General features: G+C 35.7%; 1 protein-coding gene across 5 annotated transcripts in view; it reads right to left on the bottom strand.

Annotated features, from left to right (window-relative positions):
• Window positions 1-15,257, bottom strand: part of B3GALT1 (beta-1,3-galactosyltransferase 1) — a 196,883-nt gene that overhangs the window by 73,550 nt on the left and 108,076 nt on the right. For 4 of the 5 annotated variants that reach the window (XR_011904291.1, XM_072341558.1, XM_072341556.1 and 1 more), the window contains exon 3: window positions 6,284-6,388. The gene's annotated coding sequence lies outside the window, so the exon portion shown is untranslated. Of the gene's footprint in view, window positions 1-3,417; window positions 4,023-6,283; window positions 6,389-15,257 lie in introns of those variants that run through there. The other variant, XR_011904292.1, reaches the window with a different exon arrangement.

The following is a 15,257-nucleotide window of genomic DNA, read 5'->3' as shown; positions in this document are numbered from 1 at the left end:
AGGTAAATGTTTTTGCATGTTATTTTATTTCACATAGATTTGTACTTTCAAATGGAAGACAGTAGGAGTTTGATCTCGTTAGGCATGTGCTATTTTAACCATTGTATTTCTGTGTTGAGCTATGTAACATAGTTTTTTTGTTTTTTTTTTTTTATTCAGCTTTTGGCTGGATATGAAAAATTATTTTAGAGGATTTTTATTGTATATATGAATCTAAATCAATCTTTCTTTATCAATGTATTGGATTAGCTGATGTCTCTGAGGATGGGATTTGAAGAGTCATCTGCTCTTGTGAATGCCTTTTTATTTTGTTAGTCACAGATAAAATAAATGACTAATATTCCAGGCTACATTTTCAATTACCTTGTAAACAAGAAATTAATAAGCTAAGGGGGTCTGTAGGAGTGAAGTAGAAGCAGAAGTGTGAATGAAATATTAATAAAAATAGGCAGATGATGCAGTTCAGACTAGTTGTATTCAAGGTACTTTTTCTCTACACTAAGTTGACAGATTTAGAGACAAATGTTTTGTGATGATGTAAGGCTGACATTTGTATTCTTTCCATAGTAGGAAAAAGAAAACAAAAAACAAAAAACAAAAGAAAGAAAGGAAAAAGAGGTGAAAGAGGAAAATGGAGATAAATGTTGCTGGTTTTGCTACTAATCAAAATAACTGGGAATTTTAAGTATTGGCTGTGGGTTAACCCCAGAAGACAGACTTTTAGCCATTTCCAGAAAAGCTTACCATAGCATTTTCTGTTTGTTTGGGAAACCTACAACTCAAAAGTTTTTACCTTTTGTTCTTTCCCTGAGATTTTTATTGCCAATCCTGATGTCGTAAGTTATGGGATATTCCCTTGGCCAGTTTGGGTGCGCCCTGACTGTGACCCCTCCCAGCTCCTTGTGCACCCAAAACCTAGTTGCTGGGGGGGTTAGCATGCAAGAGAGAAGGCCTTGATGCTGTGTGAGCACTGCAATAGCAACAGCTACAACATCAAGTGTTGGTTTGGACACAGATCCAAAACAGCACCGTGCATAGAAAACAGACTTAGCACAAACCAGTAGGAAAGGACAGAGTGAACGGGACAATGATTAATGCAAGAAATAGACAGTAGTTGGCTTCAATATCCTGGCTAGAAAAGCTCCTGTTTGTGTGATTACTGGTCCAACATTAGCATTTGTGTACTCCTAGAAATTTTTAGAAATCTTCCTTACAGAAGAAAATTAGAATTAATTGAAGAATTAATTCTTGAATTAATTAGGTTTTTTAGTCTATTTCTTTTTTTAAGAAGTCGTCCTGTTGCATCTAAAAATCTTTTTCAGAGAAAAGTTTGTTAATATCACTGATTGAAAAGTGTGTTTTGTTCAACACACCTCACCACAGTTTTTCAGCCACGTTTTTGTTTTACATCGTGAAAGAGGTTGTGTGGGTTTTGTATGTGGGTTGTTTTTTTTTCTCCCTAAAAATGGCTGAGTTGTCTCTGAAGAGCTGCCTGCTATGAGGATGAGATAGATGCTAACCTGTGCACATCATCTGGACATTTGTTTTCTGTCCTGCAAGGATCTTGGATCAGAAGCACAGCGCAATGTTTTCTCAGCATTTGTGCAGAGACATTTCTGCTGAGTGAGGAGAAACATTGTTTTGGTCTATGTTTTTTTTTTACTCTTTCCCCTTCAGTCTGAAGCAGAGAGAGTACAAGGAGGAGGATGAGCTTCTCTATAAATGCTTTGGCACTATAAAGCAAGCAATAGGTTGGCCACTATAATGCTAAGTTCTGGGGTACCTTCAGTGACACATCATGGAGTTACATAACCTTAACTGGGAACTGGGCCTACATACAGTTCCCTTTCACACATTTCATATGGTGTTCTGTTGGAGTATAAAACAGAACTGCGCTCAGTGCTTCTTTTGTATGTAGATCAGTGTCCTCTAAAGTTGTATAAATAAAACAATCAAATGATATTTCTTTACATGAGGTGTGATGTTTCAGTAAAGAGAAATTTCACCTCTCTGATTCTCAATGTAGGTGTCATCATTACAGAAAGCCAAACATCAGTGCAGTTTCCTGTTGCTGCCTATCAAACTGTAGAAACAATTCATGCTATGCCTGGGATCCTCTACAGAGGCCAAAGTCCAGCATATACATGTATCATTAACCACTGCCATCATTAATACTGCCACAACTGTCAGTGAGTTTATTCTTTCCATCACCCAGTTTTGAGGTTGCAGGAATCACACTGAACCAAATTTAAAAGGGAACTGTTGTACATCTCAAGTTGCATCTTCAAAATCTTCCACTACATTGATTATAATATTTTATTCAGCAGCAGAGAGAACCAGGCATAGCTGAGCAACTTAAGTCATATTCATGGCATCAGAACTGTTGCTCATAACTTTATTTGAGAAGGATAAAAATATCCTACTGATAGTGCTTAACTTAATGCTTATATTGAGAGAGGTGGAAAGAAGCACATCTCTACACTGATTGATAATACCTATTTCATCCTTCTAGTTTATTTCCATCTCTTTGAAAATGCTATATGAATGCTTTTCTGCGTTTTGATAGTTTTCTTTAAATTCCTCTTGATGGCTGCTATTTCCTGCCTTAAGTGTTCTCTTCTGCCCCTGTTCCAGGCTCCACCAGTCATTATTCCCACAACCTGCTTTACATAATCCTCATTCCTTTCTCACCTCCAAGATCTTATTCAGTTTGAATTTGTACAGGGAATTTTGCTATGAGGGAAGCACACCAAAGTTGTTTTGTGCATTTCTTGCCACCTTCTCCCTCCAAATTCTGTAGGTTTTTACACTCAGTCAACTGGAAGGATGTGAGACACCACAGGCAATCATAATTTTATTTTAATGAAGTTATTTGTCAGTGAATTAAAATTCAGAACTGTAAGTTTTCAGCTAATTAAATATGAAAAATGACCAAAAAGTGCAACAGGCCCTGGTTTTCATTATTAAGTTCAATTTCTTTCCCACTGTATTTTCAGCTTTCAGTATTAAGCAGATTTTCTTCATTAACAATAAAATCTATAAAAACAAGAGTGAAAGAAAAGGTGATCAACCTTAGAAAGAACCATAGAAAGCTAAAACCTTGCAGTTTGGTTCTTTATAAACCAAACATTATTGAATTTTCGAGTAATGGCCTTATAGTCTCAAGTAGCTGGAAATTAAACAATTGGTGCTTTAAGTGTTTAAGCACATTACTTGTGATCTAATTGCTTTTGCTATAAATGATTATACCTATTCCTTATTTAGCATGCCCAATGCATCTACTTAGACGTGCATGATTCATTTGGTTCTTACTTCAGGATAGATGAAAACACTGCACCAAAGCAGGAAGTTAGGACTAAGAATGTGTAATTTATTTGAACTTGTGTAAATGCTACTTAGGCTAATGTCCATCTGGTTCAAAACAATCTGTGAAAATAGAGCATAGAAGCAAACTAAACTACAAGTGCTGCCTCCTGCTGCCACTGACTATGCCCTATAACTGTGCAGATATTATGCACTTCAGGGTAGCAGCAAATAGCAAGTCTGTGTACCGGGTTATGTATTCAACCCCAGAGCATGCTTTCTTGCATGCTGATGCATGGCCAATTGCTTTGGCTTATTTTCTACTGAAGTGATAGAAGATAGTCTATTTTAAAGTAAAGGGTGAGGGAAAGGAATAATGCTTAACAGCTGCAATTGGGCAGCAAAACATTGTATGTAAATTTATACTTTTCGACTTCTTGTGTAGACAGATGGTTGGTTAAGTCAAACCTAAAGGTATTTCCTCCCATGATGATTCTGTAAAGCAGTGCAGCAGATTGTCAGATTGTACACTGTTCTAATGGGACAGATTCTTTGACCGCTGGGTTGTTGTGGTGGTTCTAAAACTGTGCAAATAGTAGCTCAGTGCTGGATCCTGGTGGATCAATGTATGCAAGTAGCTGCAGTCGCACATATTCCTGGGTGACTCTGCCTGTGAAGAATAGTAATTTCTGGCTTCTCCCTTCTCTTAGACCACATGTCTGAAAATAATAAAGATAAACCCATGGTTCTATTTAGTTCTCTGAATTATAGGGTATAACTTTTAAAGTCCTCTGAGCTCAGCAGCTCCATCCAGCCGCCTCCTCCCCCTTCTTCCCCAGGAAGATAACTTTCTTGCACTTGGTTCCATTTCTGTCTCACTAATAGCATTCACCAGATCTGAGTGGCCAAACTACTTTCCATTTCTTCGTCAGCCTCCTTTGTCCAACATATAATCAGGTTGCTGTTTGCTCTAAGAAACAACTTGATATGCACTTCTGAAGTGAGGCTGGGGAAAATAGTGTTCTCCAAAGTCTATCAGTCAGGTAACAGAAGCAAAGGTACTTTTTGAAACTGAGAAGCTGTAACATCCATCTTGACAAGACTGACTCAGTGTATTAACTTGAAATTTCAACCTCATCCTGACCAATGTATTGTGTCAGCTTCAGGCTTTGGAATTTAGCTTTGAAACATACTTGTTTCTGAACCTATATTTACAACTAAAGTAGTGAAGTTATTTTAAAAGAATGCTTAGACTAAATTCCTTGGAAGGAACAGTTTATGTTCCTAAGCACACTCTAAGCCCTTGGTTTTTAAGTAAGAAAGCAGCATGAATGAAAGCTGACTTACTGATCTCTGTCTTTACTTAGAAGTCAGTGCTCAGGCATTCATTTAGAAGACTGAATACATTTTTCACTAGAGTCTGTATGGGTTTTGACATTCACAGTTAATAGTGATGCTCTATGGGCCAGAAAATATAACTAGTGAAAGTGTCAGGGCCTGATCCTGCTTTCAATGAAGGTAATTTAAGGAATTTTAACTACACCTTTTTAATAGAAGACTAGAAGCAAAAAGAATTGCTGTTCAATTGCATTTAATGGTTGTTTATCTGCACGGTTCAGATTTACTCGCACTATTTTGTGAATATTAAAAAAAAAATAATCTCCCATTTTCTAGGACATATTAGGCTCTCCATAATTAATTTCTCTTTATACAGAAGATCAAAAAAACTAGCTTGCAGGTGTCAAAAAGATGCATGTTTTCTCACATACACATATTTTCTTACTTTAATTTTACACAAATAGTTATTGTTGATGCTTTTTAAAAGACCACAGGAAGTACATAGACTTGATTTTTTTTTTTCTGTTAATAATAGACTTTTTTTTTTTTTGGCTTTCATTTGTAAATTCTCTAAACTCATTCTACAGAATGGAGAAATGGACTTTAATTATTTAAATGTACACATGAAGATAATAAGAACTGCAGTCCTCATTTTTAGTCACTTTTATGGATCTCTAACCTGAAAATTCTATTTTCCAAAATGCCACTACCAGCACTGGTTGCCATTTGTCATCTTGGAAAAACGTTTAACTTCTAACTTAAGTTATCACTTCATATATTTAAATTACCTTATATTTGAAAAGGATCCTTCTGTGTCTAGGCAGATTTAGGTATAGCAATGCTTTTGACTCAAAAATATTCTTATAGGCAGTTACACTACTAATGTTCTGGTAAAATCACATAGGGCATTCTAAAAAAGCACCGAGTTGAGTTAGTATTACCCTGGGTACAAAACTGTGCTTAAATGCATGTTCCTGTGAAAGGTATGCTGTGGTAGTATTTTTGCATTCTGCATAAATTCAGTGCTAGTCAAATGGCTTTTGTAGTTGAAAATAAACCATGACTACGGCCTTTTAATATGGTGATGAAAATAAAAATATGCTAAACAAAGTATTTTGAACACTGAGATACTCCAGAAAAGAAAGGCACCATGAACACGGAGAGCCTTATGTTTGAAGAATGAGATTATTTATTAAAACAAAAAGACTTTCTTGACCTGACTTTTGAACGACCTAATCACGTTACCATAATGATATGATAAGAATGAAAGCGTCTTTTGTTTATAGTGTTCAGTAGAAAAGATGGTTTTACCAGTGACTCTTGTGTTGGTGAAATATGCTGTGCAAAATTCCCCCTGAAATTAGCCTTTATGTTTTTATCTTCCATCTTGGATTGCAGTAGGGGGACTTTTTTTTGTATTCTTTTTCTTTTAAACACATTTAGTGTAAAGAGAAAAAAATCTTTAATTATCATCAGGCCAAATAATGGTTAAACTTAATTGAAGAATAAACAAAGTCAACACAGTTTAATAAAAGCTATACTATATCCAATCAAATAATTTGGTATTGTGCATTTGTACTGTTGTACAAACTATAAAAATCTGAAACAGCTTATAACATCATATGGCTATACAGGTACTTACCTTTTTAAAAGCAGCATTGAGTGGAATCTGTAGAAAGTCTCCACGGTGTAATCAATAACTGATTAAAATGATGAGCCTTTATGGTATTATTCTGAAGTGCACAATCTGAAATTAGAGGAAATTTACTGACAGTTATATATTTTGTTGAAAGAAGGATTGCTCAGACATATTAACAACAAAATCGATGCCTGTTGCCTTCTACAGAGTACAAGGACAATGATTTATCCTGAAAACATCCTTCAGCTGAGTAACTAGGTAACTTACACTGCATTGCATGTACGTTTTAGGCTCCATTTCATGAAGCAGGATTCCAGTGCAATGAGTGAAGGAAACAGATGGAGCAAAAGAAGGACAGATGGATACAAAAAAATTACAGCCACCTTTTTTTGTACCTGCACATTAACTGCAATAAATTGATTTATTTTCATTTACTAAAATAGCAAAATTATAGATTATGAAGCCAAAGCACTACAGAGCCCCAAACCACTCAATTTTGAAAGCATGTGTTTGTAGTGATTAGTAAGAGTTCCAGATGGGTTACATAGGAGAATAAAAATTTCTGCAGACAAGATTCTTAGTGCCTGCTCCAGTTTTTTTTTTGTTGTTTTTTTTTCTTCTTCTGTTAGGGAGATGTTAACATCTTTCTTATATAATAGGGGAAAGATGAATTGGTTATTCTGCCATACTAGAAAGCCATGAAGTGTTTCTTGTAAATCAAAGACAGCCTGCTGAAGTGAGTTTGCAAACACAAGGGGGCTGCTGCTGCACCATGAGGGCTTTGGGTAGCCTGGGTTGGAACTAAACCTGGAGAGGCTAATTGTCAAAGAGGCCCCTTCCTGCAGCAGCCCTAGATTTCATGATTAGAAAATCAAAACAGATCTACTATATATATACCAGCAGTCCTTATCTGCTGCATGGCACAGCTGCTCTGTCCCACACTTGACCTTGACTTCATTTGATCTTCCCTGTGGTTAAATAGGAAGTTCAGCTGTGAGCCAAATAATTTCTCAGTACCTCTCATTCTACTAGTAACAGCCAGCTTGTTGCTGATACTGTTGAATTTTTATATGAGCATCAGTCCATTAGAAATTGGATGGTGACCATCCAGGCAATTTGTGTTTATTTCAGAATGTTTTGCAATTAATACACTTACAAAATTGTAGACTGTAAGTAGAAATCACCCTTGTATTCATGTATTCATGCTTGAGACATGAAGAAATATAGTCAGAAAACATAATTATTCTTACGCTTGTAAAAATTTTTATCAGAGCGTTTTCTTGCATAAAGGCAATCCAAGCATAGCTACTATGTTCTAAGCAGATAGGAGATAAACTACAAAGCTTTCTTAAGTTGTCTATCTGAAAGAGAATTTAAAATCTTAACTGGGGTCAAAAGTGATGAATTCTTTCTCTTTTTTTTCAAAGTTTAGAGATGGAAAGGAATAATAGCTTAATCATTTTGATAGCATAGAATTACTTTGGAAATTAAATTTGGACTGGAATTTAGTATTAACTCCTGCAATTCTTTTGAAAACAAATTTGTAACAGGTGAACAGACACTTTCTTAAATCCTTACTACCAGTAATTGCCCTAATATATAACCCTTCAGCCTACTGAGACCTGCTAGAGTGCTCTGTGAAGAGCATTGTCATACAAGTACAGAACTGTAGCATTTTGAAGATGACCAAGGAAAAGCCCATACATACTGCTGTCAGTACTTATCAGCAGTAAGGGTAAGTGATGTGCAGCTTGGTTTATATATTTGATTTGTATTCAGCCTAGACTTACACTGCCCTTTCTCAAACTGCTTGATCGCTTTTAATTCCACAGAGGAATGCTTTGAGAAGGGAGTGCAATCTTGTACAAGGTTCTCAACAATCACTAAATTTGGGCTTCTTGCCCTGATGTGGAGAGAAAAATGCTGTCTTATCTACTGTAGAAAAGAGGGCTTTGTTAAAATCTCCTGGCAGTCCTCAGCTCTTATGCGCTGAAGGCTGTTACCCAAGTGCTAAAGCTTGTCTGAGCTACAAGATAGAACAAATCTCTATAAAGTGGTCAAAACTCAAGTGCTTGTTCTTATTTCAACCCAAAACAAATAATGGCACACTCATTTAAATGCTTTCTTGAGCTATCCTCCCTGTATATTTGGTTCCACTGTTCTGCTCTGAGATAAGAGTCCATACACATTAATTCATTAATGTAACATGAGATCATTGTGAAACAGCTGTGGGACATGCTTGTCAAAAAAAAGGTCACCATCTTCTGTACAACTACAAATGGGAATAAATGCTTGGTATTTTCACTGCTTTTGGAGCATCTGTCAGGAGCTGAGTATCCAGCAACCTTCCTCTTTAGGAAATTACTCTTGCCAAAAAATTGTTTCTTGTTATACTTTTGTGTGTTGCAGCCATCCTTCCTTCTAGAGCCATGCTGTTGCTACAGTCAGAAATCCCTAATACTTTTAGTTGGAGAAACTGCAGAATATTAGATATTATAGGTGATGTGTTTTCTAAGTTATTCTCCTTTCCATTCCAGATGAATAGTTGTCTATAAATAATACCTTCTTTTTACCTCATGTGTCTGTTCTTGTAGAAAAGTGCTACTGAATTGTTCTGAATAGCTCTTTGCTTAATTTCAAATCTTAAATTAGCACTTAGTAAGAAAATCAGGCTGGACTTTACAGATGTGCTGCTAGGTAGTACGTTAAAAAAGAGAAACACAGTGCTCAGTTTTACTTTTCCTGGTGATTGTTAATGCCACTTCTGCTCATGCCTTTGAGATTCTCATCTTCTTTTCTCAGTTAGTTCTCAGTTAGTCCTGAATCTTTTATCAGTTAGTCCAAAATCTTTAAAAAAAACCAAAATGGAAAGTCCACAGGCAAGAAGTTTTTCACCTGACATTAATTGTAGTTATTGAAATTGTAGGCTTTTTTTTTTTTATTTTTTTTATTTTTTATATATATTGGCAAGTGCTGAGTGAATGCAAAGACAAGCTAAAGGAAATGGCTAGGGTCATATAGTAAAACATAAGCATTCAAACACAGAAAACTATATATAGCAAGGTTCATGATAAATAAGATAGTTAATGAATGTATGAAAGAACTTAGAAGTTAACAAAACAAAGATTATTAGAAATAAAACTTGAGGAAATGGGATAAAATGCCATAAGAGATGCAGAAGATTTTGATCCATATATATGTGTGTGTACAAAAATACTGTGATTAATAAGTTATATAATGTCCATTCTGGGGAGGGTTAAGGTTGGGAAGAGAAGGAGGTAAGACAAAAAAGGGTGGCAGACTTCCAAGTGATTTTCAGAATAGTGAAAAGTAAATAGGATGGTGAGACTGGTGACATTCTTTGGAATGTTTACCTCTAACAATTGAGTATTAATTTCCAGTGAGAGAAAGGAATCAAATAAGCTTGTTGTCTTTATATGGTTAGTATAGGATCACTTGTTAATGAGATCATTTAAAAAGTACTCGATTCTGAATTTCTGATAATACTTCTTTCTGACTAGTGGCAGCCTTTTTACCATTACAATAAATTATATTGTTTTCCCTTGGAAACTTCTTGAATTTGCTTAAAAATTACAAAACGCTGTGTACCTGCACAGATAAGAAGGGATTAAGCAGAAGCCATTTTGTAAGTAATCAGATTTTGTGATAATGTTCTGCAGAATGACTCATGATATAGCCACCTACTTAGCAGTAGGAGGGGTGTGTGTAACTAAAGAACTTATTAGAATGATGAAGATCATGTTCAAGGCACGTTAATTTGCCTCAGTCCTTTTTTATTACCCCCAGGCATTCAGCTTGTTAAAGAACTTATCTGCAGATGATGATGTCTGGTGTATGATTTGTTTCATGTCAGCTATCTTTCACACACATCTATGCTATTCCTTTGCCTCCATTCAAGAGGGAAAGTGTAGGATCACGTCATTGCATGTCCTTGCATATGAAGACAGGCATTTCGATGTGTTCAGCTTCTGCCAGAGCAGTTCAGTAATATTCACTGCCTATATTTTTAAGCAAACCAAAATCAGTTATGGCCACTGTAATTTTCACCTTACTTCAAAATACAGACTGTTGATTAAGATAATAAATTACTGAGTATAGTTAAACCTTTCCATTTTAGAACAAAATGCTTAGTGGTTCTTATTTGCTTTATCTGTTTCCATAAATTTAGAACTAAATCTCAAGCATTGATTGTCCTTATGGTATTTTCATTTGGAGATGTCAGGTATTTCAGAAGGAATTTTACTGCTGGAAAATCTTGACTTGCACCTCTATTATGCAAATTTTATCCTTGCTAAGCTGAATGGACTTTACCTGATTTTAAATCTTAAACCTTTTACAAAATGCTTCTGATAGATGATGGCCTCAGCATTAGGAAAAAATAAATACTGGAATCTATTCTTCTTCAGAATATTTTGTTTGTGCCTGTGTTTATGAAAACACAAGGATGATAAATTGACTATAAATGTTTATTTCTTCTGTAATGATGTGCAGCAGAAATGCTAAGTCATGGCTTGGAGCAATTATAGTGCACCTGGTGGGAAGGCAGGGCCAACACAGGGCAGCTCAGGTGCATGCCCCTGAGTGACCAGAAGGGTGGAAGCAGGATCCATCTCTTCTCAGACCTCATTTAAGGGTTGGCCTGAAGCCTTCTAAAGGTAAGCAGCCTTTTTCTTTTGTTTCTGCATCCACGGTTGCTGCAATTGAGCTTGTTCATATTTGCTGTAGCTGCAGACTCTGCCACTCTACTGGTACTGCTGTACTTTCTCTTTCATTGTAGCATTACATGATCACTGTAAGTTGTCAGTAAGATACCTGAGATTAAGTGGTTGCTTTTTTAGGCAGCAGCGGACTTTTGATCTCTGTTAAATAGCGGTTTGTCACAAGTTCATGTCACCCTTACTAAAATGAAGCTCTGTTTTGTTTCAATGAAACATTGACCAACATCCAGTCCTACAGCTCACAATTCTGAGTTATTCTTTGCTTGCTTTGAAGTCAGAACTTATTGTCACCAGCAAAAGGATGAGAATTGGGCTCCTTGTGCTCACTGAGTGCTGTAAGAAATTCCATTTTAGACTCCTACCTCTTACTGTATTTTTGTCTGTTTCACACTGCAGTGAAAAAGGCTGCTTGTATTTTAAACAGCGGCTTATCATAATATTTTACATTCTTATTCAAAAGTCTAGCCAGTAGAGTCTACAGTTTCTTTTTCTTTCTTTCTTTTTCTTTCTCTCTTTTTTTTTTTTTTTTTTTTTTAAATGTATTTCCACTTTCGCTGTATTGCCTGCACATACTGAATTTGAAGAAACTTTGCTTCACAAAGTGGCTGCTTTGGTTAGTCATTTTACACTTATTTAATCATTATTCTGTGATATTTGTATTGAGTATGTAACTTGCTGCTTGTTCCATGTTCAGCCATGTCCAACCACCAATTCTATGAACCAGAACATAAATTCTGCCATGGTGCTTTCATTAAAAGGCAAAAAACCCCACAAAAACAAAAAATAAACAAACAAAAAATTAAGTTTAAGAAAGAAGTAAATAGTATCATTTAGGAAAATACATGTTTGTCTTCTCTGCTGAAACGGTTCATGTCGAAATATTCTCAGGTGGTCTGTTTTCCAGAAAGTTCATATTCTCCCACGTATCCTACCTAAAAAAACACTTTCCTGTTTTGTGAAGCTGAATCAAAGACTATCAAAATTCAAAATCATTTACAGTTGTAAACAACACCTGTGATCCTAGGAAGCGCAAGTAATAAACCAATGCTATTTCACAATGCTGGAGATTAAAAACAAAAAATTAAACAAAAAAACCCACCTTTCTCTGCATTATGAGAAAGGAAGTCTTCATTTCTAGAAATCAAGAAAAATAATATTTAGAGAGTTTTTAATGAGTCAAAGTTTGTACTAATATGCTACATCTCAAACTGATGAGAAGAAATCACCTTTACTGTTTCTGCAGTACTAGTACCAGAAACAAAATCTGCAAGTTGTTTACACAACTGAAAATGATTTCATATAAAAGGTAGGAATGTGGTATTTTTACCACTAATGAGCTGTGGAGGTTCATTAACTTCAAAGCATTGCTATAGTGAATTATCCCATGTGCGTGGAAACTTACACATATAGTACAACAAATAGGTCTCTTATCTGTGCGCAAGCCTTGTGTCCATTTTACAGACAAGAAAGGTAAACAAGTAATAGTGCTATAATTAACTTTGCAGAAGTTAATCTGGCTAATTTATGTTCACGGAACTTGCTTCATTTCTCTTCAGAAATTGATATGTGTTAGCATCACGTGCTTGTATTTTTGGGTCAAAATGTGAGAAAATGGTGTGAGGCCAGCTTCTTCACTTGAGTTATTATGTGGTCTTTCACAATTATTTTTATTACCAAAATTTTATCTCCTTATTGCTAATTTTTGTTGTACAATGAACCATTCCCCCTCCCCCCCAACCCCATTCCAGGCCTCATTAGCAGAGTAATTAATATTTATACAGAAGGTTTTTTTCAATGTTTCTTGAAGTGAGCAGAGGATAAAGGAGTTTCCCCTTTTTCACTATTTTTGAGCATTCTAATATTCTCTCTGTGCCAATTCTGTTTAATTTTTATATGACAAAGCACTATATATAACTGTGTGACTCTATAAATAAAAAGCAATAACCTGGCATCTTTCACCTGTACGTAATGCATTTCATGCTCCTTTTTTCTGCTATTAAACTTCTGTCTCTCTACTGCCTTTCTGTATTTTCCCATGTCTCCCTTCTGCTTCTCTGGCAATTGACACATTCTCCGCTGTAGATGAGGAATAATACACCACCACTCTCTTCACTACATTTACTTCTGGCATGACACAGGCATTGCATACAGACATTTTTTCTTCTGTGGCATCTAAAATAAGATGTCTGCAGCCACATGCTTTCAAATATAAAGGACCGCTTTTTTCAAGTAATGTATCAATGTATGTTGAGGAACTTGTGGAACTCAGAATAAAATCTGGCTCTGAGATAAAGGCAAGGCTAAAAAGCAGAAAGCAAGAATGGGCAATGAAATCATCGGCAACTCAGAGCATTCAATGATCTTATCAGTTTGCTCACTACATATTGTCTGTAGTAATAGCAAATATATTTTAATATTATTAATTATAACCGTTTTATGAGTGTGCATGTAGATTGTCCTGTGTTAGCAAAATGCAGATCTAATTTATACCTAGAAGAGACTAAAACCCCACTTGGTGGAGGGATCTGAAATTGAGACAAATATTTCAGAAAATAAATGTCATTTTTCAACAGAATTGTAAGTGCTTGTGACAGTATGATCAGTTACACCAAAAAACTATAGGATTTGCAAATCTAAGTGGAGTAATAAAGAAGTTAGGGAAGAGAATGGATACCTTAGAGTATCAGCAGAACTAGTTGATACACTTCAGTTTGAATTTTATTCCTGTTAAGTAAGATATACAAGTAAAACTGGGTCTCTAGATTGTTTTTAAATGTTTATATTCTCCAACAGTGAGGTAAATCAGCATGCCTGTAGGTGATAACAGTCATATCTTTTAGGGTCACTGGATTACTTCTCACAAGTTCACCCTTGAACTCTTTTTATTTATGATTTCCTTTTCCAACATGTTAGGCAGAATCCGGTGGAATTTTCTCTTATAGCTATTATAGTGTTGCTGTACACTGCAGCAAAGAATACAAAAAATCCAAAGAATCAATGCAGTGAAGCAGGGATTGCAACTGAACTGCAGTTCTCAGTGGATGACTAAATTAATATGAAAAATTCTGAAAGCAGCATTGATTAGGCAAATGCTCTAAGTAAAACAGCTCAGTCTAATCATGTATTCCCTCGTAATGCACAGGAGCATAATCCTGTCTGTAAAAGAAGCTGTTTAGACAGGTGAATAAAAGGCCTTTGTGTACATAAGCTAAATCGAGGTTTTTGTATTACTGAGCTGTGCTGTGATTGTAGCATTAGTGTTGCATGTTAACAACTTTGCATTTGGTTGTTTAAATCCATGAGCTAAACTGTTGTCTGTCTTTATTTAACCTTCCCATCTTTTGCCACTATAACTGTTTTTCCTGTTATTTCATAAATGCAGGAGTAACTTCAATTCCATTAAAAGCTGAAATTTGTCTGGAATATATGCTCTCAGTATACAGCTTTTCATACCCATGTGCATTTTTCACGTAGCTTTTTAAACTTGTTTTTGAAACTACCCCAGGCTATCAGAAGGTGCAGAACTAGCTGATGCTGGCTGATATAAGAGCCTATGCCAGTGAGTTTATTTTTTGATTGTTTGATAACTTTGAAAATACAAAATCCTTCCATACCAAACCATTCCTTCGCAATTGGCAGCCGGTACCATTGTCTCACTCTGCCAAGATTACAGTTGTTGCTTACAGAGGCAATCCCAGAGTTTTTGCTTAAATTCATTCCCAATGATTATGCTCAACAACAGCCTTCAGCTGTACCCTTTCAAAGAAACGAGTCTTTTGTAGTTGCGTTGACTGTCTTAACTTTAGTTGCTTGGGTAAAAATATCTAACCATGGTTTTTGGCTGGTAAATTCAGCCAAATGATGGACTCCCTAAAGATCCCAAAAGTGCTTTGTGAAAATCATCAGCATGATAGAGGAGAGAGGCCAAAAGCACTTTTTCTGCTAAGAGAATTAAAGGAACTCAGTATCTGTACATTCTGTTTGCTAGTAGCTAGCTCATAAATATCAATATACATTCTGAACAGCATAGTAGCATAGATAGGGAAGGTCCCTCGGGGCAGTGGGACAACTAAGGGTGTTGCTTTTGAGGATATTTCTGTGAAATACCTACAGAATATAGGAGCATTGCCTAATATATCAGCATAATCTTGGGGAATCTTGGCCTTTCATTTTACTAATCTGTATTAGTCTATGTGGTTCCAGTTACTTTTATTTTATTTAAGAAAATATCTCTTAAA

The sequence above is a fragment of the Excalfactoria chinensis genome, chromosome 7 (genome assembly GCF_039878825.1).
Source record: "Excalfactoria chinensis isolate bCotChi1 chromosome 7, bCotChi1.hap2, whole genome shotgun sequence".
Classification (NCBI taxonomy): domain Eukaryota; kingdom Metazoa; phylum Chordata; class Aves; order Galliformes; family Phasianidae; genus Excalfactoria; species Excalfactoria chinensis.
The sequence above is the reverse complement of the archived record's forward strand: the minus strand, read 5'-3'. Positions and strand labels throughout refer to the sequence as shown.